The following is a 24,340-nucleotide window of genomic DNA, read 5'->3' as shown; positions in this document are numbered from 1 at the left end:
CAATTAACTTCTGTAATAAATGTCTCCAGTAGAAATAATTATTCCTTTCTTCCCACTCATGCACTGAATGGGTGACTGCTGTAGGTCAAAAAGAATCATTACCTCCCATTTTGTAAGAGACGAACAATTTCTTTCACTTACAAGTCATGTACTGCTCCTATTCCATTCTAACAAGGACTATTAGAACTCTCGTTAGTTCTGCACTAAGACCGCTGCTACTACTACTGTTAATGTTGTTATTTTTATTTCCTGAGCGAATAAATGGGGTTACCACACAGGTGATTGTTTTGTGTTTGGCCTTATTTATTTTATTTTATTTAGAAACCTTAATTTCTACTAACATTATTTCCATTTGTTTGCCTTTATGCAAGAGCAGCCTAAGACCACTCAGTGGTTGTTCTTACCCATTTAGTGGCCTGAGCAGTAGGAGCTGCGAACCAGTCCTCAGGGGCAGGCTAAGTGCTCCAGTCTTCAGTAGAAAACTGCTGAAGAGGCAAAGAGGACACCTGCATACCTCCAGGTCAGTCTGTGACTCTAGGCTGAGTAGCGGTGAAATCAGGTGCTAGAGCAGTTCCTTTACCCTGAAATTCCTCCTTGGTCACAGCCTTTTTAGCAACAGCATGCTCTTCCTTTTCCAGCTCTTCAGGATCTCTGTAGAAGTAGGGATCAGGTATGACTTCCCATGGGGCTGGCATCCTCCAGAGCAGACCCACTGAGTGAGCTCCCTTATGGTCGCAAGGGGCAGTAGAGTCCACATAGTAGAGAGGAGTGTCTGTGTCACACTGAGCGGTGGTAGGCAGGAGGCAGGTTAAAATAAGACATTGTGAGAGGCTGGTGGTCAACCCTGGGATCGGTAACCAGTCTGGGGTCCCAGAAGGCTGCCTGGATCCCATTAGTGAAAGTTCCAGGAGGGAAGCAAAAGGAGCATCTCCAATAGCAGCAGCAAACTTCAGCACAGTTTGCTGACCAATATTCCCAAACATTATGACACTGATATCAGCTAGGTTTTCAGTGGCAACAATGGCATGAGCACAGTGAAGCTTCTCCCAGGTTCTTTACAGATGATACATAGTTGCGATCACGTTTCCTTTTGTGGTGTACTGTTCCATTTAGAATTCAAGGTCAATGTCACTGAAGTGGGTTCTTGTTGCAAGGAATTTGAGGACATCCTCCTCCTCCATTTGCAAGATGTCAAGGACTCCAGGCATGGTGAATATTTCCTACAGTATGGGAAAAGGCTACTTCGGTTTGCTTTAAAGGAAACAATGTAAACATTTCTAGTAAGGTGCATTGTCAAGTTCTTTTTTTCTCTTTGAGAGTCACCAATGGTTGGAACACAGGATCTATGGGACTTTGTTAGACTGCTTCAGAAGATAAGTCAGAAAAAGTATCTCAGGCTTCTTGCCACATACAACCATGATAGAAGATGCCCTTTTCAGACAGAAGGTGTGTGAAATAGGTGACATAACACTAAGCATCTAACTAGTCTTTCTGAAGGATGATGTTATCCTGAGATCTGTCATTGGTCTCTGCTACCAACAGGTTAGTTTTATGGCAGTAACTTAGCAGTTAGCTGGTTCAACCCACAAGTGTTAGTACATTTATGATGGCACCCATGCATTTGTTCCATTATTCACAAAATCTGAGGTGTTTGTAGACCATTGTCCAAACTTGGGTGGGATAAGATGGAAGTCTTACTGAAAGTCACAGAATTAGTCATTTTGTATGCATTACATGAAAAATAAAGACCTACATGCTTTTGCTCACTCACCTCCATGAATCTACCCATTTTTCTTATCTCTTCCCCAGAACTCTGAATTTTTACCTCCCCCCTTTTTTTCCCCCTTTCCGAACTAGATAATCAATCAAACCTTTTAAATCTATCCTAGAGTTACTCATTCTTCTGGCCATTTCTCATCCATAGAATGTGACAACTAAGTGACTGCACACAGCTTTGCTTTCTGAAATGATGTCCTTCATAACTTAGCTTCAGTACCACCCCTTTGTAGAGATGTAAAAAGGCAGCAGTTCCCTTCACCTAACACAAACATATTGCAATAATCCATCCATGAATGGGTTAAGATTTCTCCTACTTTATGAGTTGGTCATAGGAATTCACAAAAACTCGTAAGTGTGAACTGAAGGAAAGTCATTTGTATCAAGAGATAAGTGACATAGGAATCAGAAGTAATGACCTGTTCATGTAATTTAAATATGTATTTGATCTGCTTGAGACAAAGCTTTACTGTGATGTTCCAATTTTACAATAGATCTTTCCTCTTTTGCATGACATTATGTCAAAATGGTATGATAAAAGATACCCCAAAATGGACAGCTCGAATAATACAGCCAATTGGTGTTCCCTGGCAAATAATAGTTCTTACTAGGACCATAGTACCTCCTCTCAATTCTGAAAGATAGACTTATGGTGGGTTCTTAGTTCATAGTATTAAATCCATTTTCTCTTCCCCTATTCTCATAATCTTCTGATTTCATCCTCACCACTCTGTCAAGGAAGTACAACATTTATTCCTAATTTACTGTATTTGAGTTCAGGATTCAAATAGCCAATGTAATAGGTTATTAGGATATTTTAGGGGTCCTTATAATGGTTATAAAGTCCCCAAAGCAATTAAGGTATCTCCTATTAAAGCATATTTCCCAATCCTTGGATGAATATATTCAGAATCTATGCTAAATACTGTCCACAGTTCCTGTCCAGCAAAAATTAGCTGGGTTCTATACTCCCTTTAATGTGTAAGCTATTTATTTCTAGAAGAGATTCTACTTTCCTGTTTGGTCTGTCATTAATCCTGATGCTTGCTATTGTCTTAGAAGCAAAGAGGGGAAGCAAGAAAAGATCTTTTATGGAAACAAGTTCCATCTCTATAAACATCTAATTCAAGTGGGTCACTTCAAGGTCATCATTCAAGGAAGAGACTGCTTTCCTCTAATAAGAGAAAGGGGGCAGCTTCTGCTGAAATAATGAATTCAGTGGAATTTGGGAATTCAGATTAATCGGACCTGTCCACCTGTATTTCCCATCATGATTTCAGAGTTCTACTCTTATTCTATCAAAGTCCTAACATCGACAAATGAAATTTGTTAAGTCTGCACACTTAATTAAATCACACAGTCTAACTCCCTTACAACTAGGTTTTGCCTGAGATTACATCTTCTGAAGAATTTATAGAAGTTACTCATAATATGCCATGAGATATCACTTGATGCCCAGGTATTAGAGAAGTTGGCTGTTGAGTGACCTAATTGTCATTGCCCCACACAGTTCTAAGATGGCAAAACCACACATTCTAATGCCTTAGTTTCCACCTGTACCTCTTTCAATCACCACTCTCTTGATGAGTAACTCTTAGATTTTTTGAGATGGCCAATTCATAGCTTTATCAAATTTGACCACTTCCTTCATGTTCTCTCCCAAACAAGTCCTATTTTTTTTTCCCCTTTCAATATGGATAGGCTAAGAATTTCCCAAAATTTTAAGTTCTGCTTCTTTGTTCCTCATTTCTGTCTGTAACCTCATCAAAATAGACTTTACAATCCATATATTCACAACCACTTAGGCATACTCCAATAAGATGGAGGTTTTCTTTATAGCTTTCTTCTTCTTCTGTGCTCTTACCAGAATTGCTTTTAACAGTTCATTTGCAACAATCTTGGTACACAGCATGTACCTCCAAACTCTTCTAGCCTCCACCTTTTATCCAGTTCTAAAACTACTTCCACATTTTTAGGTATATGTTACAGCAGCCCTCTGCTTCTCAGGACCAATTTGTGGTGTTTTTTGTTTGTTTTTTGTTTTGTTTTAGGGTTTTCCAGAGAAACAGACCATTAGGTTGCATAAAGAGATACAAAAGGAAATGTATTACATTGAGCAATGTATTTTATGAGCAATTTGCTCATGAAATTATGGAGGCCAAGATATGCCACAACATGCCATCTACAAGCTGTAGAACCAGGAAAAACTTTTGGTATAATTCAGTTCAATTTTGAAGGTACAAGAACCAGAAATTTCAACATCCAAGGGTAGGAGAAGACAGATGTCCCAGCTCAAGGAGACAAAGAGAGAATTCACCATTCCTTCACATTTTTATTCAATTCAGACACCCAAGGGATTGGATGATGCCTACTACATTGGAGGAGTGATTTTCATTACTTAGTTTTTTGATTGAAATGCTGATGTCTTCCAGAAACACCATCACAATTACATCCAGAAATGTTTTACCTGCTATCTGGGCATCAGTTGTCCCATTCACATAGAATTAATCATTATAATTGGTTAATTCAGTTAAAGACGAGAAAGGAAATGTCTTCTCCTACCACCAGTTTACCTTGTCTTGTCCACAACTATCTTCAGATATTACCAGGTATAAATATAGGCATATTGTTTCCCCTTTCCCCATTCAATTTCTGCTGGTCTTGGTCTCTGCTCTTTTATTCCACATCACATTTTTCTTTATGCCTTGCCCAATTATAAGAACTAACCTGATACTCAAAGAGAACAATTGATTTGTCTACTCCTGTATAGAAAATATCTGAACTAGGAGTCAATCCCAAGTCACCTGAATCTCTCCCCACGCAGTATGATAATATTACCAAGATTATTGGAAAATTCATATTATTGCATAAATCGTGTAGACAAGTACAAATATCTATTTCAACACAGACAAAATGACTATAGCATTAGTAATCTAAACAAAAATGGGCTATTTTTCTTCTTCAAAATCTAGAATCTTGATATAGAATATGGATGGAGTATATACATATATTCAAATTATATTATTATTTTGATAAGGAATCAGAAAAAATAGCCATTTTACTGATTTTCCATTTTCTAACATAACAGAGTATACATGCGCGCAGTAGGCAATCAGATATTCCATATAAATGGCATTTTGCCTTGTTTTTCTGAATATATGCATATATACATGCATATATTTGTGTTTATTATGCATACATTACTTATTATTAAATTATTATTCATTTAGTATCTGTAGTTTGTCAAGTCTTTAAACTATCCTCATTTTCCTTTTATTTTCTTCGACTCATGGCTAAATTTAGAACCATAGCATTTGCTTATTGTTGAAGTACTGATTCAAACAGAAGGTAACTGCATTTCCAAGAAATAAAATAAGGCTGAAATAGCACTGAGGAAGAATTTTGGCACTGTAAGTTGTGTAGTGAAATCATGAGAAATCTTTACATGTTCTCAAGGACAATATTCTTTGGTATTATGTGATACATGGAAAATAAGAGAAACTAAAATCTGTCCTAAACAAAGGACCTGTTTAGCTCCTGAATGCATGTAAGTTTGATAAACTCTGATTGCCTAGGAAGAACAACAGTCCACTGCAGGCAGAGAGATATCTATAAATGACATCTTAAGATGCCTTATGTGATTCTAATATACTCACATCATTAGTGCTCTTATACATATCCATTCAGAGGAATTAAGCAAGAAATATTTTTCTGGAAAGTTGTGTTAATTCCATTTCCAACATAAAATGTATTTTAAATTATCAGGTACTTAAAAATTTTAGTAGAATTTCAGTAGAAACTTATATTTTTATCTATAGCATTTGACTGGAATACAACAAAATAAAAAAATATTGATAAGTAGCTTTACTAAATATATTGTAAAAGGCTAAAACCTATATGGCACATATGTATCTTTGCAATCTCCCAGGTACTTCGTTTCACAAATGGACTTTCTTGACCTTTTCTATGTAACAATTTGAAATTGTTACATAGAATGGAATGAGTTATACTACCATACTTTGTAGTACTCGTAATTTAAAATTTAAAAGTCATTTAACAGGAAAAATATGAATATTTCCAATATTAAGGACAATGCTAAAATTTTTCATGAATTATGTCTAAATTACATGTGATGTTTAAAGACAAAAGATGGTTTCTGAGTATTCCAGCAGTTCTTAAACCTTAAATATCTCATAACTTAACTCTTGGCCTTGCTATATGACCCAAATACTTTAGCTTGTTCATTTATTCTTGGCTCTCATTTGAACTCCCTCATACTTGTAATTGATTCCTGAGGGCTTGAGGGTGAATTACATTTCTTTTTTTCCTTTTTAAAAAAAAAAAAAAAAAAAAAAAAAAAAAAAAAAAAACGATGGCAGAGAGGAGCTGAAGGAAAGAGAGAGAGAATCCCGAGTAAGCTCCATGTTCAGCACAGAGCCTGACATGGGGTTCCATCTCAGGACCCTGAGATCATGACCTGAGAGAAAACCAAGAGTCAGACGCTTAATTGACTGAGCCACCCAGGAGCCCTGGATTATACTTACTTTGTAATTAATATTGCTTAGGAAAAAATCACAACCTTAGAAAATTGATTACAATAATTCTTTTCTTTCACACAGGAAGCCAGAAAGAAGTTACCATAAAGTTGTAAAATTTGACCAGTTTTTTAACTGATTACTCACCAAATGAATAAAGTCAGAAAACTTCTGGGTGGTAATTGAAGAACAGAGAACTAGGATTATATATACAACATCCCTAAAGCCATATCTGATTTTTGGGTCTGGATCCAATCAGAAAAATACAGTACTCTCAGGAAAGCCACTTTACTATAAAGTTGCAAAATTGCACTGGGTAAATTTTTATTCCAAAGAAACTGAGACAGTTTATACAGTGGCTAAGCCAAGAGCACTGCTTGGGGAATTTAACTGTTTTGCTCAAGCTATCACTGGCCATCTGTTATTGAAGAGAGGTCTTTAGAGCCTGAGTTATCTAGGCAGGCTTAGGCTGTTGAAAGAATAACTTGGCTAAATACTCAGTTTTCCATGTCAATTTTTTAGATACATACTGTATAAGGAATGAAGAATAGGTTTTATTTCTTAGTGTTGATATTACATGTCTGAAAGCTTGTTCAGACATAGAAGAATATTCATGTGCCCAATCCCTGTGTCTGTGTGTATGTATGTATATGTGAAGATTTTGCTGTGATGGCTGAAGTGTGTTTTTTAAATAACACTCATGACATATTTGTTCAGTTTTGAATAGTTTGTAAACACCAACTGAAAAAATATTTAGCAAGTGGTTTAAGAAAATAAACATGTGGCATAGTTTGCCTTGAATTTTGGTTCAGGTTCAAAGGATAAGTGCATCAACATTAAGCACTTCGGAATAGATACAAATTTTTATTATCTAATTTATTTCATGATGATCTGAAACATCTAGCTCTTTTCTTTGTGCTGAAAAAGAATCTTTAAAAAAAATTCCCACAGTAAAAGTAATGTTAATGGTGAGTATTAGATTAGGTTAGGTTAACAACTTTGTGTTGTGGAAATCAAAAGCAGAAATAAATTAACAGGTTATCAAAAATAAATTTTCAAATTATTGTACTATTTCTATGAACAAATCTTTGATGAACAGTTGATTATACTGCTATAGAGCACTTGTTTTTAACCCTTAACATGTACTGAGAAGGGAAGTTAAATATTTCATTTATATATATAAAGTAGCTTTATTCTTGTAAAATTTATATTGTTATTGTTATAAATAAGTCAGGAAAAGATGCTTATTTCACCAATTTTCCTACTTCTGTTATGACAGAGTGAGCATATATCGGGAAACTGGGTGGCCAGATGTTCCAAAATATGGGTATTCTGCTTTGTTTTTCTGATTATATGCTAAGCATCTATCAGAGTGCTCAGGAAAATAACATTTCTGAATAAATGAATGAAAAGAACAAAAACAGAAGTTTTTGTCATTTTAGATATGACATTTTGACTACATTTAAAAAAAATACTTGTTTCATTTTAATATGATATAATGATTCTATATAGTTATGAAGTAGTCATTTTCAAACTACACCAGGAGTTTCCATATGTAGGGACTGCCCTCCCACATTTACCAAAAGGCAATAGTAAGGGGAATAAATAGGAATATGAAGGTGGATGATGACATTTCATGACAAATGAGTCTGATGGTCTCATTTGTTATCATATTCAGTCATTGAAAATATGCCAATTCTTGCTCATCAATCAAATTTTATTTTTTTCCACAGCTCAGATAATGGATTTTATGTGGGATTTTGTAGAATGATTTAATTAAATAGGAGAGTTTATAACAACTTGAGTCAACATGCCAATGGAAGAAAAGACACAGGTGCTTTTATCGTTATATTCTTTGGAAAATATCTAAGGATCCAAATGTCATTTAAAAAGTTTTAAAGGGCATTTTTTATATGAAAAAACATTTTCAGTATTAAGACCTGATATTTTTATGTAAATTTAAGTGAGAATGACAAATTTACAAAATTTGAGGGGTTATTTTATCAAAAGGGCTTTTAAAATTTAGCTGATATAGTTCAAATAACACTCTACTTTTTCTTTTTTAAAGTACGAACACTTCATGAATTTGGTGACATCCTTGTGCAAGGGCTGTGCTAATCTTCTCCGTATTGTTCATAATTTTAGCTTAAGTGCTGCCTAAGTGAGCTCTCTCTTTTCCTTTCATGACAATACATTCTTTTGTCTTTGAGATTTAAGCTCACGGTGCCTGTTCAAAAAAATAATATGGAAGGAAGCCTAATGAACTTACAGAAAATGTTGATTTTGGACAGGTGAAAGAATGAAATGATCTGAAGTACTTGTTATAAATGCATATGATGAATTAGTCTGCCACATTTAATAATATGCTTTATCCCTTTCAATTAAAGCTATTATGCACAGATTCAAGTACTTTTAAAGATTAAATGTTACGTGGATAGATAGAAAAATGATACTATCATTGCATTCCATGCTCAATAGTATTTGCACTATTTCAAAAGGTAAAAGTTTATATTTTTATTTATAAACTATTTTTTTAGGCTTTAAAACTGAAGCTGTGATGAAACATGTCAAATTAACCTTTAAAATATGGGAAGTATTGGGGAGCCTGGGTAGTTCAGTCCATGAAGCATCTGCCTTTGGCTCAGGTCATGAGCCTCAAACTCAGTGAGAGCACAGGGCACAAGTAACGATGATGGCACTTGTGAGCTAGTTATTGTGGGGGATTTCCTCTGGGTCATTGAATGATGGGTCAGAGAGAAGGCAGAACCAAATGTATGGAAAGACACTTGGGATACAAATCAAAGGAGACAGTGCTTCGTTTTAGGTGTGAGTCACAAATTCATGAAATAAGTATAATTTTCATTTTTAAAAAAAGAAAACTGATTTCAGGAAGTTTAAGGCATTCATCTAGAGCTCTAAAGTCATATCAGAAGCAGGATTTTAACTTTTAACATCCTATATTATCAAAACTACCAAATATTCTGAGAAGTATAAAAACAGACAAAACCAACAAACTCTCCCTTCATATTGGTATGGCTTCTCTATCCTAGACATATTTTCCATTTTTTCTTGATGGATGTCTGCCACCAGGTTTTATTCCCGGTATCTGTTATTAATTTAATCTCTTCCTCCATCCACTGTTCAAGATTTAAAACTATACTAATTAGCAACAGCTTAACACATACCATCATTTGGACTTCTAGAGAGGTAAGGGGATTATACTTTGACAAACAACAATTAAAGGAAAGCCACCTGGAAAAAAAATAAAAGTGCTGAGGAGATGAGCCAATAAATGTTTCTCAATAATTTATATGCATTAACATCCAAGAAAAAGGAAGATAAATATACTGTAAAATCATTATTCGAGATATCCATTCTCTGGTTTTCTTCAATTGAGACTCTGTCTTATATTTTCATAAAGGAAATACATAAACATAAACTATAGTTAGGCATGAACTTCAGTATCTCTACTAAAAAGAAATATGTGAATTAAGAAAAAAATACAGCAGAGTCGTTTTAGAAAATATTTATTTGATGGCTATAACTCCAGAATCATAGCAGGCTTATTGAGAGCTTTTTCACTTGCCTCTTCTCTACAGCATGATAGTAGAGAAAGGATTTGGAGGCTTGGCACTTGAAAGAGGAAAGGTGGAAAACCTATAAATTACTCTTAATTATCAAAAATAGAATGCATAAAGTGACTTTCACACTCTTGAGTATAAAACACATCAAAAATTACCAGTAGACATCCTCTTACAGCTATAATTCACTCACTTGATTTTACAGAGTCCTCAATGTGCCTGTTTTCCTTGGTCTACCTATTTCTCCTCTCCCCATCACTCATTATCCCTATTATTCCTCTCCCATCAACTCTTCAATTGGCACATTTCCATACTCCCCATTATGCTTACAAATAATCTCATTAAAAGAGTACAGCTCACCAAAGAGCACTTGTTACATCAAGGGTGGAACTGACATTGGACTCACTTCTCCATGGGCAATATTCAAGTGCTTTACTGGAAATATACCCTCACATCTGGTTGCTGCTCAGTGGTTAAGTACATAGCCACGTTATTGAGATCAATTATCGCCTGCCTGAGCTAGAAAACAGTTTACAACCTAATGAGAGGGTGAAAAGAATAGTTCTCCGTGAAGTGATCATTGACTAAAATATCAAGGACCTCTTGTGTCAAAGTGCTAACAATGTAAAATCTAAGAGCAATAGTATCTCAAGTTCCTATGCTGATTTCCTAGTGGCATTTATTCAGCCTCATATCAAAGACATATGCAATCTTGCTGACTGCAGGGACTGTAAAGGCCCAGTTAGCAGTATAGCCAAGAAATTAAAAGGTGGCAAATATTCATGATTAAATTCCCATTTCCCATTCTTGATTCTGTTTACTATTTCATTTTGATCCATTTCTTTCCTCACACATTTTAATATCAGAGGAAATTGGATATACTTGCAAAATGATGATTTTCGTTTGAAATGAAAAACACACCCACCAAAACTCCTGGTTGAGCAACAGCTAACTACCACAGAAAAGGACACACACACCTCCTCACTCAAGTACCTCCTGCCAAGAGAACTAGGGCTTCCTGCTTGCTTAGATAACAGGCTGGCACATCACACACTTGACTTCTGAAGAGTGGGTGGTAGTGAAGGGAAAGCAGCAGGGGTGGGGGGGGGAGTGTGCGGAGGATTCTTGATAGAAGAACTATACAAAAGGGTCGAGAGAGCAGGGCCAAGTTAGTGGCAGACGGTAGAATGCAAGTTCTGGCAAGCTAATTTTATTTTTGTCTGCACAGTACATTTGTAAAATCACAAAAAAGTAAATTTTGTTTCACAGATGCCTGCTGTGTAATATTGAATTTGGTTTCCTTGCTCAAGAACAGAATTTACCTCTTGATTAAGCCCTTACTTTTAAAGTCAAGTAACCCTTTTCATAGTCTGAAAGTCACTTGAGCTTTAAAATACAATGATTTTCCTTTCCAGGAAGAAAAGGTGACATAGCAGTGAAACTATTTCAGCACTTAAATATTCTACAAAAACCAACATACTAGGCCAATTCTAGCAATCCCATCCTCAATAAAGTGGAGAGATAAATTATTCTTTTTTCTAAATACATCTACTTATCTTAAGGGAGTCTGAAAAATTTATCACTACCTTCAGCAGTACTTAAGATCACCCTATGTCTCATCAATCAGGGAATGCTAACTTATAAGCATTTTCTTTGCAATAAATAAAAATCTGATAATTAGCAAATGATTTTCAAGGGAAATCTGTAATGTGCAATTCCAAAAAGTACTTATTTGTAAAAAATAATATAAAGGTGAGTCAGCAACTAAATGTAAGGGAGTCTTAAAAGAAGATTAAGTTCTTTAGCTTCTGTGATCCATGAATAGTTTTTAAATTAAAATTTCTTATAATATTTAAATTAATAAGGCATTAAAATTAAACTCATGTACTACATCTAAATAGCATTAAACCCACAAAAACTTTACAGAATATAGCACAATATCCAACATGAGAAAATAAATTAATGAGTTTTTGATGAGAATGATGCTTTCCTTTCTCCATCCCAAATTTTCTAATTTTTAATAAGGGATATTTTTTATTAGACCACTAGAAATTCAAGTATATTAATTAACAATACTGACACTAGTACTACTGGGTAGTGGTGTTTACCCTTCCCTCCAAATGTTGTCAGGATTTTCCCTAACGATTACTTACAAAACTACAATATTTCTGAGCACATTTCTGTTCCACAAGATGACTTCCTAATTTTCTCCTCCAAGATAGCTCAGAATATGGCAGGAAATTTTAGGTATAATAAAAACAAATATTAGTGCAAATCTTGATGAACATAAACATTCATTGTGACCAGAGCCCTTCACAATTCTGATTTTCTAAAAAAGATTTTATTTATTTATTTGCCAGAGAGAGAGAGAGCCCGTGTGAGAGACAGCACAGGTAGGGGGTGAAGCAGAGGAAGAGGGAGAAGCAGACACCCCGCTGAGCAGAGAGCCTTGTGGGGCTCAATCCCAGGACCTTGGAATCATGACCTGAGCCAAAAGCAGATGCTTAACCTACTGAGCCAATGCCCCCCAAATTCTGATTTAAAACAACCCTGGAAACAAAATTGTGCAAGAGAGAGTTTCTTTTTTTCTCTTTTAAATCATTGCTTCCATTTTAAAATTCATATCAACGAAATAACAAAGATTTTGGTTGCTTCTAAGTCAAATGCTGTAGTTATTTTATCTAAATTATATATTGGATCTATACCTATTTCTGTAATAGCAAACAAATTTTTAAAAATAATTTGTGATGATTCATTAATTTTTTGCACAAGTAATATTCCACAGAACCTCACTGGGAGGAGCTATTCTGTTATTGGGATGTAAACTGTTTACTTAATATAATTATTTTTTACATGTGAAGAGTATGTTCTAGTTCTATCTTCTAAGAATAGGTTTTCATTTCTAATAAAATATATTCAAGGAATTTACCAATAACATTATAACATGCTAATACATTAATATCCATATCTTATTTATACTCCTTGTATGAACTCTACGTGTGTGGTATTTAATATTTTTGTATTCTAATATTTAATGAAAGTCTATTTATTTTATGGAAAATTGTTATAACTTGATAATCTTTGACAATTTTGCCTTTTCATAAAACAAAATGGGACATTTCATTGTTTTTCTGTGCTCTGTATCAACTTATGTAAGAGGTAGCTTTAGCTCCAAGTTAGAGAGAGAAACACGAGAACGTAGGTCTTGTATCTTCATGTGGATTCTTTGATAGTTTTTTCAGTTTTATTCATAGTTATTAGTTAGTCACATATTGAGTCAAATTTGCATAAATATGACCCAGGAGATGGTCTATTTATTTGACCTTTTAATAGATCTCAACAGAAATCTCAGGGTCTGTGTTAACTGCTTATTCCTTTTTAAGAAACTGCTTCTATTACACATACATGTTCTCTTTGTTCTGGTCATTTAAAATGTTCACTACAGATTTTCCAGATAAAATTTTCACATTGCCTTTTCTCACAGAGTGAAAAAAAAAAAAAAAAAAAGAAATGTTAACATTTGCATTTACATTTTTTTAGCTAAGAAATAATCTTTAAGAGATTACTTGAAAATTGCCTTTAAAATGTTTATCCAATTACATTTCTCATATAATTTATGACCCATGAGTTGCGTCTTCGATAATCCATGTTTGTTATATTCATACTCTGTTTTTAAGTCTGTAAACTATGTCCTGCATAATGGGATATTTTTCCCTTATAGGGTATAGACTTACATATCACTGATTCAATTTGCTCATTTGCATTCTGCTCTTTACTGCAAAATTAGTATTTAGTATTTCTTTAGTGTTTCATTAAATTTTAACTTTAACAATCATTTCATTTTCTTTTCATCCTTGTCTTTTCATTTTAGCAGACTCCCTATGCACATTTTCAGTTACTTTATAGGTGTTATATCTTTAAAATGGTATCTATGAGTCCACAGAATTAAAAAAAAAATTCTCTATGAATGTGGTAAATAATTTCCAAGTACCTCTCCTCTTATAAAACTTATCTCTAAGCTTCAGTGTTTTCAAATCTAAAATATTATTCAGAGAATATTGCTTCCTTTTTACTTAAGAAAATTATAACATGGAGAACTATTATCAAAGTTTCAAAGTATTTGGAAACAATAAAAATAAAAATAGAAAAGAAAAGCAAAAAATGAAGGAAGGAAAGCAAGAAGGAGAAGATTGAAAGAGAAACATTAACAAATCTAAACATGGAAAAAGAAAACGTAAGAGGAAAATATATGGCTGTGAAATATTAAATAATAAGAAAAATCTGTTATATTCTACTTGCCATCACTAAAGGTCATTACTGAATTATGTAATAATAATACACATTTGAAGAGAAATTTATTTTCACATTCAGCATTTTCACTATAAATAGCCTTGCTGAACAACATTTTTAATTAAAATCAAAGAAGAAAGAAAAACACGGCAGTTGGAATGCCATACCAAATGATTTATGCCAGCTAGTTCCTGATAGTTATGGGATGGAGGAGCCATTACCCTAAGATACACAGCATTATCATGGCCAGTTAACATTTTAAAATATTATTGGTGGGGCGCCTGGGTGGCTCAGTGGGTTGGGCCACTGCCTCTGGCTCAGGTCATGATCTCAGGGTCCTGGGATCGAGTCCCACATTGGGCTCTATGCTCAGCAGGGAGCCTGCTTCCTCCTCTCTCTCTCTCTGCCTGCCTCTCTGCCTACTTGTGATCTCTGTCAAATAAATAAATAAAACCTTTAAAAAATACAAAAAAAATAAATAAAAAATAAAAGATTATTGGCAAACTAATCATCAGATTGTTGAATAAGTGATTTAAATAGCAGTTTTTTTGAAAATTAAATCTGAAACTTGTAACTACTGCATTCTACCTTTTTTGTACAGTAACAACTAATCTTTGTAAAATATGACAATTACTTTTGCCATTATTTTTAAATATGCATACATGATTTCCAAATTATCTATGTATGTGTATTTGTATTTCCCAGAGACATATGTGTATAAAATTTTAGAGAAAGATAATAAATAGATTAAAAAGATAACAGATTAAAATTTATAGTATATATGTTATGCTTATACCAGATGTACATTGAGGAATATGCTCAGATCCAAATTCCATTACAGTCCAGGTCATCTTGGATAACTTAGGTCATGTTACTTTATCTCAGCTTCTTCACCTATAGATGAGTGTAAAAATGGTATCTAATTCACAAGGTTGCTGTGAAATTACAATGGTTAATATGAATAATTTTGTAGAGAACACATGTTTTTGCCATTAAATTCATTTTTAAGTCCTAAGAAGTATACTCTATTATATTTGATGTATTAAGTAGTTAAATCCATTCATATACAATATACAATAGTTACTGTTTTTAAGAGTAGTTTATTTTATTTAAATAAATACAATGTTTATCAATTTTCTTACAATATAGCCTGTGCAAAACATATTCATTCTGGTTGTCAAGTGATATAACTTATGAATTCATAAAATAGTCATGATTTTAGGCAAAGAACAAAGTGTTCTTTGGGCAAAGAAAAAAATGATAATAATTGATGAGGGAACAGAAGGCAAGCTGAAGACAAAGCAGAAGCTGACATCCCATAATTCCTTCCCTGCATGGGATATATGTGACTTTCCTCAGGTACTCCTTGCTGCCTTAAAGCTAAGGAAAGGAAAATAAGTATCTCCAGTTAATGAACATACAGCGTAGTATGTCATTTTAAAACTCATCCCATTGTTCCAGTAATTCAAATTCCTAAAAAATGCTTTCAATATATTGAATATTTCAATATCATCTTCTTGAAAGTCAACAATTCTTTAATTTTTTTTATACTGGAAACTTATTGCATAAATTTATTTCGAAGAATATTGCCAGATTATCTGATCATATTTTAATTTACACACCCAAATTCTAAGGAATGTGTTATTTTTTGCAATAATTAAATCCCTATTTCTCCTAGCAAAACAAATAAGTGATACTACACAAAGAACAACAGAAAAAGACATAGTTGTGGAAAATACATGACCTTTGGAACCCTAGCAAAGCAATTTCTTAGAAAGCAATATATCTTATGTCCTCATGTAAAGCTACTTGATAATGGGGATTTTAATTTCCTTAAATAAAACAAATCGCTTTCTTTTTTATACTTATTGAAACTCTTAGATATGCTGAAATATTCTATGTAAAGAACAGAAGACAAAAAAACAACAAAGACTAAAATGTACAAAAAATTATTACACATTTATATATACACATACACAGATATTTAACAGCCTGTCAGTTTAATAAACATAACCAGAAGAAATATTTAGCCTCCTATTCCTGTTAAACAAAAAGTTGATGTTTATGTATTTCAAAAATAAGAAGACTGAGCTGTTTTCTGTACAAAAGTATATCATCTCTTAACATAAAATGTGATATTTCATACCTATAAATCTGAACAAATTAATTTACAACAGCGCAATGTACTTGTCTTGAAATTTTAATTTTCTTCTCTTAGTAAATAGATGGTTTTCTTTTCTGTAAACAACAATTCAGTAGTTGACGAGCAAAATTAGTGATTAGTAACTGAAGAATAATCTAAAAATTATTTCCATCATTTGAATACACCAGAGCAAGAAAATAGGTATGAAAAATCAATTATTTTATCAATACTGCTTATCCAAAGTTCATATATTGTAATTTTGTAGATTTATTTTTCACATGGAATTTCCTCAAGGTGATAAAATCTCTCATATTTTTCACATGGAATTTCCTCAAGGTGATAAAATCTCTCATATACCCTGTAAATCATCCCAGAAGTGGGCATGGTTCTAAATTGAAAAAGGGGACCTGTGGGGTATAATAGAATCCCTGAATGGGAGGATATGATCTCACAGACCTGGTCAAGGTGGTCATAAAGGTATTAGGAGTTCATTTCAAAGTCTCAGTGGGTATAATTTATTCATGAATGTGTTCACTGAGTTATTCATTCATATATTTATTCTTTCAACAAATATCCATGGTGTCTCTATGATATGACGTGAACATTATAATCCATGGAATAGATGATGAAGAATGCAGACAAGGTCTTGCTCTCTTTGAAATTTAGACTCTTAGAGGAATACAGCCAGCAAACGATCACCAAAGTAATAAGCATTGATCATGCATAGTAATGTAATTTTTTGTGAAAATGAAAGTGGGTAAAATAACAGAGTCTCACGGGATATGACTATTAGACAAGAAGGTTAAGACTTAACAACTTGAAGAAATGGCACTTGAGCTGGAGCCTGAATGAAAGGAGAGAGCCCTGCAAGGATCTGATGGAAGAATGTTCCAGATAGAAAGGACTGCAAGTGCAATGAACTTAGTAGGAAGACTCCTGGGTTATCTGTGGAACAAAAAGAAAATACATAGGACTGAGGTTGTACAGCATTTGGTTAGTGTAATAAATATTGTTAAGCAATTTGGAGAGATTTTAGCTGGAGAGTGGAAGTTTCCAAAATATACCCAAAAGTTAAATTTAAGCCTGTATCATTTGCTAAACACTGTTCCATGAACTTGATCCATATTAAAATATTTCTCAAAAATCCCTCTTGAGAGCTATTATTATAATTTCTGGGTGAAAAAAAATTGAAGTTTTTAAAGATTAAGAAATTTCTCCCCAAAGTGCATCTCTTATAAAGGGCCAGTGAATGAACTTCAGAGTCTGAATCCAAATTTTGCACAAATAACCACTCCTCTATTCTGTCTTCTTTTAAGTTTTACAAAGGTCACCAAAAGGATAATTGAAGAAGAGTTTATTACAGGGATATAAAAGTAGAAACAGGATGTTATGTGCAGAATGTTTGTCCTCCCCGTATGTGGAAGTCCTAATCCCCAGTGTGATGGCATTTGGAAGTGGGACCTTTGAGAGATAATCATATCAAGAGTATAGAGCCCTTATAAATGAGATTGGCACTCTTATTAAAAAAAAACAAACAAACAGGGAGAGATTATCTCTCCCTTTCTCAGTCATATGAGGTTGTAGGGAGAAGGCAGCTGTCTACAAGCAAGGAAGCTGACTCTCACCAGACGACTAGTTTGCTGGCACTTTAATCTTGGACTTCCCAGCCTCCACAACTATGAGAAATAAAAATGTGTTATTTAAGCGACCCAGTCAATGGTATTTTGTTATAACATCCTGAGCAGACTAAGATACAGAGATACTAGTCTGAGATGGTAGTTGGTTGTTTTGAAGTCACAGCATATTTTGGAAAAAATAATACAGGTAAGACCGTGAGACAGTTGAAATAATTTTGGTTTATAAAATGAAGAGAGTATTCAAGGAAATCTCCTGTCTTTGGAGCTTAACCAAGCAAATGGGTGGTATTAACCCAGTAAAGGAAGACTGGGGCATGTTTAGAAACAAGACTGATTTTATTTCAGACATGCTAAATTTCAGGTGCATTTAAGATATCTTAGTAGAGATGTCAAGTCAGCAATGGAGGTAGGGACCTGATATCATCAGTGTACTGACTGAGATTAAATTCATGGCAGTAGAAAAGATCACCTAGGAAGAGAATAGACAAAGACTGAGTCTCAATCAAGAAATAGGCATTAGTGATAAAGGGAAGACCCAATAAAGTTGACAATTAGCTTTAGACATAGGAAGCCAACCAAGAGAGTATGATATTATTAAACACAAAGAAAGACACTGTTTAGGAAGAAGGAGTGGTCCGCTAAGACAAAGGCTGACAGAAACTGGAATAAGATACATGTCAAGAAGCCATGATAAAGTTTGGTTTGATTAATAAGAAACATTTCCGTCTACTGGAGAAGGTGAAAGACTATCTAGAGAAACATGTACAGAATGGGTAGTGGGAAGGCAATGACACCAATTATAAATGATAAATGCCTATTATGATGAATGTCATCATAAACTTGGTGGCCAAAGGGAATCTGAAGCAATATGAAACTGAGAAAATATTTTTTCAAGAAAAATACCAAAGTATGTTAGATAGAATAAATTCCTTGAGGGATAAGTTCAGTAGAGAGGGGAAATCAATGATGAAGAAGAGATAGGACACATGCTGGAAAGAAATTCTTGAGTAATCCATTCTAAAAAATCAATTTTTAGCAGAATAGCAGCTAGTGGTAGTAGACAGGGATAGGCATTATGTAAGAAAAATATGTTCACAATGCTTACAACAGGAAGTGTTTAACCTCATGCACAATTAAAACCATGTAAATTTAATTTTAAAAACTTTACCTAAGTAGGAAAATTCAAAAGTTTGATAATAATGGTAGCATGGGTGAGAGGAAGTATATACAAACTCACTGTGCAAATTTAGATTAGTGAAGCTTCAGTGGATAGCAAACCATCAATCAATATATTTCTAAATTAAAACTGCAATGCATGGAGGACATGGGGAGTTAAAGAGGAGAAGGTAGTTGGGGGAAATTGGAAGGGGAGGTGAACCATGAGAGACTATGGACTCTGAAAAACAATCTGAGGGTTTTGAAGGGGCGGGGGGTGGGAGGTTGGGGTACCAGGTGGTGGGCATTAGAGAGGGCACGGATCGCATGGAGCACTGGGTGTGGTGCAAAAATAATGAATACTGTTATGCTGAAAATAAATAAAAAATACATTTTAAAAAACTGCAATACCTCTTTTTTCAGAAACTTCACTTTAGAAATTTTAGCTTTGGAGGAGGATTCTTATATTTATTTTTACTGTCTAACATTTTAAAATATTAGGGTATAGTTAGCTCTTTTTAAATTTAAAAAAAACCTGCAAAATATTAAAAATAGAACTATCACATGATCCAGCAGTACAGATTCTGGATTTTTATCCAAAAATTTTGAAATCAAGACCTGGAAATGATATAAGCACTCCAATACCATTGAAGGATTATTCACAATAGCCAAGGTGTATGCAAACAAGCAAACAACCTAAATGAACTGGGTGTGGTGCAAAAACAATGAATACTGTTACGCTGAAAAAAATAAAGAAAGAAAGAAAGAAATTCAAATCCCCCCCCCCACCAAAAGAGAGTGAATGGATAAAAATACTATGGTACACACACACACACACACACACACACACGAATATTATTCTACTTTATATACAAAGAAAATCCTGTAAACCTGCAAAACCTTAGATTATTACTCCAAGCAAAACTAGCCAAAAAATGACAAATACTGCATAATCTCCCTTACATGAATTATCTAAAATAACCAAACTCAGAGAACAAGAGAGAGAATGGTGGTTTGGGGCTTGGAGAGCTGGGGGAAATAGGAAATTATTAATCAATAGATTTAAGTATCAAACAGGCAAGATGAATAATTTCTAGAACTCTGCTGTAAAACATTGCTATCTACAGTCAACAATACTGTATGCTACACTGAACCTTCTGTTAAAAAAGGAAATCTTACGTTAACAGTTCTTACTACAAGATCATGCTATTGTTAATATGTTTTATCTATTTTTAATAAACTTTTTATGATAATAATTTCCCAGTGTCAATCAAGTATTTATCAGAGGATAATATTTATGGTTCGATTATATTGCAGCCAACAGATGTACCATAAATTATTTCACACCTTTGAGGTGAAAATAAACGTTGCCTAGATCATTCCAGGTAGATTATGCAAATCTAAAATTCCATTAGCTTCGTAAAAACAACTGTTTTACTGCAGACAATCCAGGAGGAGAGTTATTATTTTCAAGGGGCTCTGAACCTGGGAGACTGGGAATAAAAAGTAATGTCACATTGTTAGGTTAAGCTTTTTATCAGGTCATTAGCCTTTTTTTTTTTTTTTTCATTTTTTTTTGACACTGGTTTTGGAATAACTTTTTCCCATTTTCTTAACAATTTGTTGCCTCTCCTTGTTTATTTTAGACCTAAAATTTATTGATAGTTATTTGTTTTTATAGGTTTTATAATAAGGTACAATTGTGAAAATGATGAATTTATAAATAGTTTACATTTATAGTACTGTTTCATAAAATACATATAATATTTTTAAAGTATTGATATTATATGATTATCAATTTTTTTCAATTTATTTAATGTTTAGTCTAACCTTTAATATTCTGAAATCAGATATATGCTCAATTAATCTATCCATTCTTAACCCACTGAGATATCATAGCAGATCACTATGCCTAGATTATCTTGTTTTATTTTTTCATTTTTTAAATGAAAAATGTTATTGCTATTATTATTTTTATTATACTATCATTATTATTATTTTATTGTTAAGGAATCCACTTTTATTGTGTTATTTTATTGTTAAGGAATTATGTTATTATTATTTTGTTGTTAAGGAATCCACTTTTATGACTGTGTGGAAGCCCAGATTTGGTTAACAGTGACGAGTTCTTGAGGTAACTGCACCCTCCACTCTGGACTTTCTGTTCAGAATCACTGTCTTCTCTTTCTATCTCTACAGAAAACCCAAACTCATGATGAGTCAATTCCTGCTCTCCTAATCATGAAGACGCCAAACCCAACCACGTTGGAGGGTTTTACGGAGGAGAAAACTACTTTGTCTTCCCAGTAGGAAAACCTTCTGTTTTATGAGCCAGATAGCAATCACAAATCATGGACAGGTTGGGCACAGGCCTCAGTGATCTTACTTGTTTAAAATACAGAAATTAACAACTAAGCTTCATTAGAGGGAAAAAAAAAACATAAGGACTTAATTTTCAAAGAGCAAGTAACAAAGAAAAAAGCCTCTTCCATATACATACATATATATATATATATATATATATATATATATATGAAGAAATATATATTTCACATATGGTGTGTCTTCCCTGAAAAAGTACATATTTGACAAAAAATAATGAACTTAATTTAAAAATTAAGGGCAAAATGATAATGATGTAAGCAGGAATTATGGATAATAGATGGGAGAGAGATTTGAGAGAGAGAGAGAGAGAACACAAAACTAACTGGAGTCAAGTACAAATTAACACTGTGCCATTTGAAATGTAAGAGCTGTGGTAAAGTGAAAATATTCCCGAGGGTCAATGAAATGAAATCAGAACACAAGCTATTTGATGTAGTCACATAACATCTGGACATGCTCCAGTGAAATTTTAAACACTTCTTCAAATTCTCATTTGTCTGGCAATATTGACGGGTTTCACTGCCATTTTAATAAGGCAATTGGAGCTACTCTTTTCAGTGACCTTCCCTACAATGTGTGTGAGGGATTATTGCAGCTGAGCACTGACAGGGCATTTTAAATGAATTTGGACTTTGTCTTTGCTAAATATGTAAATATCCTATTCTGATTGCTGTGCACACATTCTTTTCCAGTATATGTGATTTTGAATTGGGTTCCTCTGCAATTAATCTAATGCAGTAACACTGACCATAAACTCACTGTCTTTTAGTGAGAGTCTAGCCCCTAATAAAAAAAAAGGAATCAAATATCATGCTGTCAGTCTAATATATTTCTCTAATGCCTTGAGTTCATGTAGTTCATGTAGTTACTTAGAAATATTTTATTACATTTTATTCCATAATAAATCATTATTATTCAATAATGAGGCATAGAGAGGAGGAAAAATGACACTATCACAGATTAAGAACAAAATCTCACAGATATTAAACAGCTTAATTTGAAATGGCTAAGCAGAGAGGAATCAACAGTGATATCCATGTCCTCGGCATTTAATCTCACCTTAAAAAAATGAATTCACTTGTTCTACCTGTGCTTAAAAATTGTAATTATCTTTAGACTAATAATACCATTATTATTATTATTATTATTATTACTACTACTACTACTACTACTACTACTATTACTATTATATTAAGAACAACACAGGGGCACCTGGGTGGCTCAGTGGGTTGGTGGGTTGGGCCTCTGCCTTCAGCGAGGTCGTGGTCTCCAGGTCCTGGGATCAAGCTCCACGTCGGGCTCTTTGCTCATTGGAGAGCCTGCTTCCTGCTCTCTCTCTCTCTCTCTCTGCCTACTTGTGATCTCTCTCTCTCTCAGATGAATGAATGAAATCTTAAAAAAAAAAAAAAACATAGAACAGACTATATATTTTTCACGATATATAAAACACTATGATCTGCCTCCTGACTGACTGCTCGTCCTTATTGGTTATCATTCCCACACATTTCCCAGTCATAATCTCTTCTCCAGCAGTACTGAGCAACTAAGCATACCGTTTTATATCTCTTCAGGCTAAAACAGGAACTCTTCGAACTTCTTTAGCTCTGTATGTTAATGATTTTTATTATCTAGATTAAATATGCCCTCTAATAGAAAACCTTTATTGATCTCTCCTAGAAAAGTCTGAATTTGGATCCCTACCGTTTTCCCCATGGCATCTTATGGAGCCTAGCAATATTTAGGGAGTTTGAGATATTTATTAAAATCGTTATTTTAATTACAGCTGGGTTTATTGTTGAGTAAAAAAGTCTTAAGTTTCATGACTCCTTCGTTTTAATGGAACCTTTTAGTGGATCCTAGAAATGTGTTCAAACAGTATTTTTAAAAAGACCCAATAGAGTGAAATAAGTCATTGAAGTGAGCCCAGTACTCTGCATGCTACTTTTTCTCTTGGAGATTTTGTTAACTCTTACCGTAGGAGCTGTGAAAGAGAAAGCCGCAAATATGCAGAAGAGACCACAGGAGTAACCACAGTCAATGGAAATTAAACATGACACTCCATGCTTTCTAGGGTGCTAGGACATAAAGACTCAACATCTTGGATAGAAGAAGAAAGCAGAGAAGTGACTGGATTTCCCATGCAGACATTTGCTGACTCTAAAGCTTTGAAGGCCATGAAGTAGAAAGCCAAGTAAAAAAGTGAAAGTGGAAGGAAAAAAAAGGTAAAGCAGAATTTTCAGCAGTCATATGTTATTAAGGAAACAAAAATAGAAGTTCAGAACTCTGAAAGGCGGGTGGCCCTACATGTAAACCAACAAGTAAAAAAGTAGGAAAAGAAAAACAGAAAAATAAAACTCAGTTGGGATCCTATAGGCAATATTTAAGAAGTACAAACGAACGAGAGATAGGCCAGAGTTTACAAAGTTTCTACAATGCAGGAAGGAGTCTTTGGAATGTGGTGACCCACTCCTCCAATGCTTGGTAAAATATAGGATTGGGAGAATTCGTAACCAAAGTTTTATACATACATGTTTTTTCATACATGATATTTTGCATTCATTCAAGAATTTCATGATTTCCTAGGCATGCCATAAAGAAGACCAAGGTAGGGAAGACTATACTACTAGAATCAAACTTGCACAAGATGTTGGTGTTATAAAGATCAGACTTAAAAATAAGTGGTTAGGGGTGCCTGGGTGGCTCAGTCGCTAGGCATATGACTTCAGCTTGGGTCATGGTCCCCAGGGTCCTGGGATTGAGTTCCACATTGGGTTCCCTGCTTGGCGGGAGGCCTGTTTCTCCCTCTCCCTCTTCTGGTGTTCCCTCTCTTGCTATGTC

General features: G+C 34.1%; 1 non-coding gene and 1 pseudogene across 1 annotated transcript; both read right to left on the bottom strand.

Moving 5' to 3' along the window:
• Positions 1-377: 377 nt before the first annotated feature.
• LOC116567334 lies at positions 378-1,208 on the bottom strand (annotated as a pseudogene).
• Positions 1,209-8,373: 7,165 nt separating this feature from the next.
• LOC116581550 lies at positions 8,374-8,480 on the bottom strand. Its single transcript, XR_004282103.1, has one exon. It is a non-coding gene; the product is annotated as a U6 spliceosomal RNA (small nuclear RNA).
• Positions 8,481-24,340: the final 15,860 nt, after the last annotated feature.

Source organism: Mustela erminea, chromosome 1, assembly GCF_009829155.1.
Source record: "Mustela erminea isolate mMusErm1 chromosome 1, mMusErm1.Pri, whole genome shotgun sequence".
Taxonomy (NCBI): domain Eukaryota; kingdom Metazoa; phylum Chordata; class Mammalia; order Carnivora; family Mustelidae; genus Mustela; species Mustela erminea.
The sequence above is the reverse complement of the archived record's forward strand: the minus strand, read 5'-3'. Positions and strand labels throughout refer to the sequence as shown.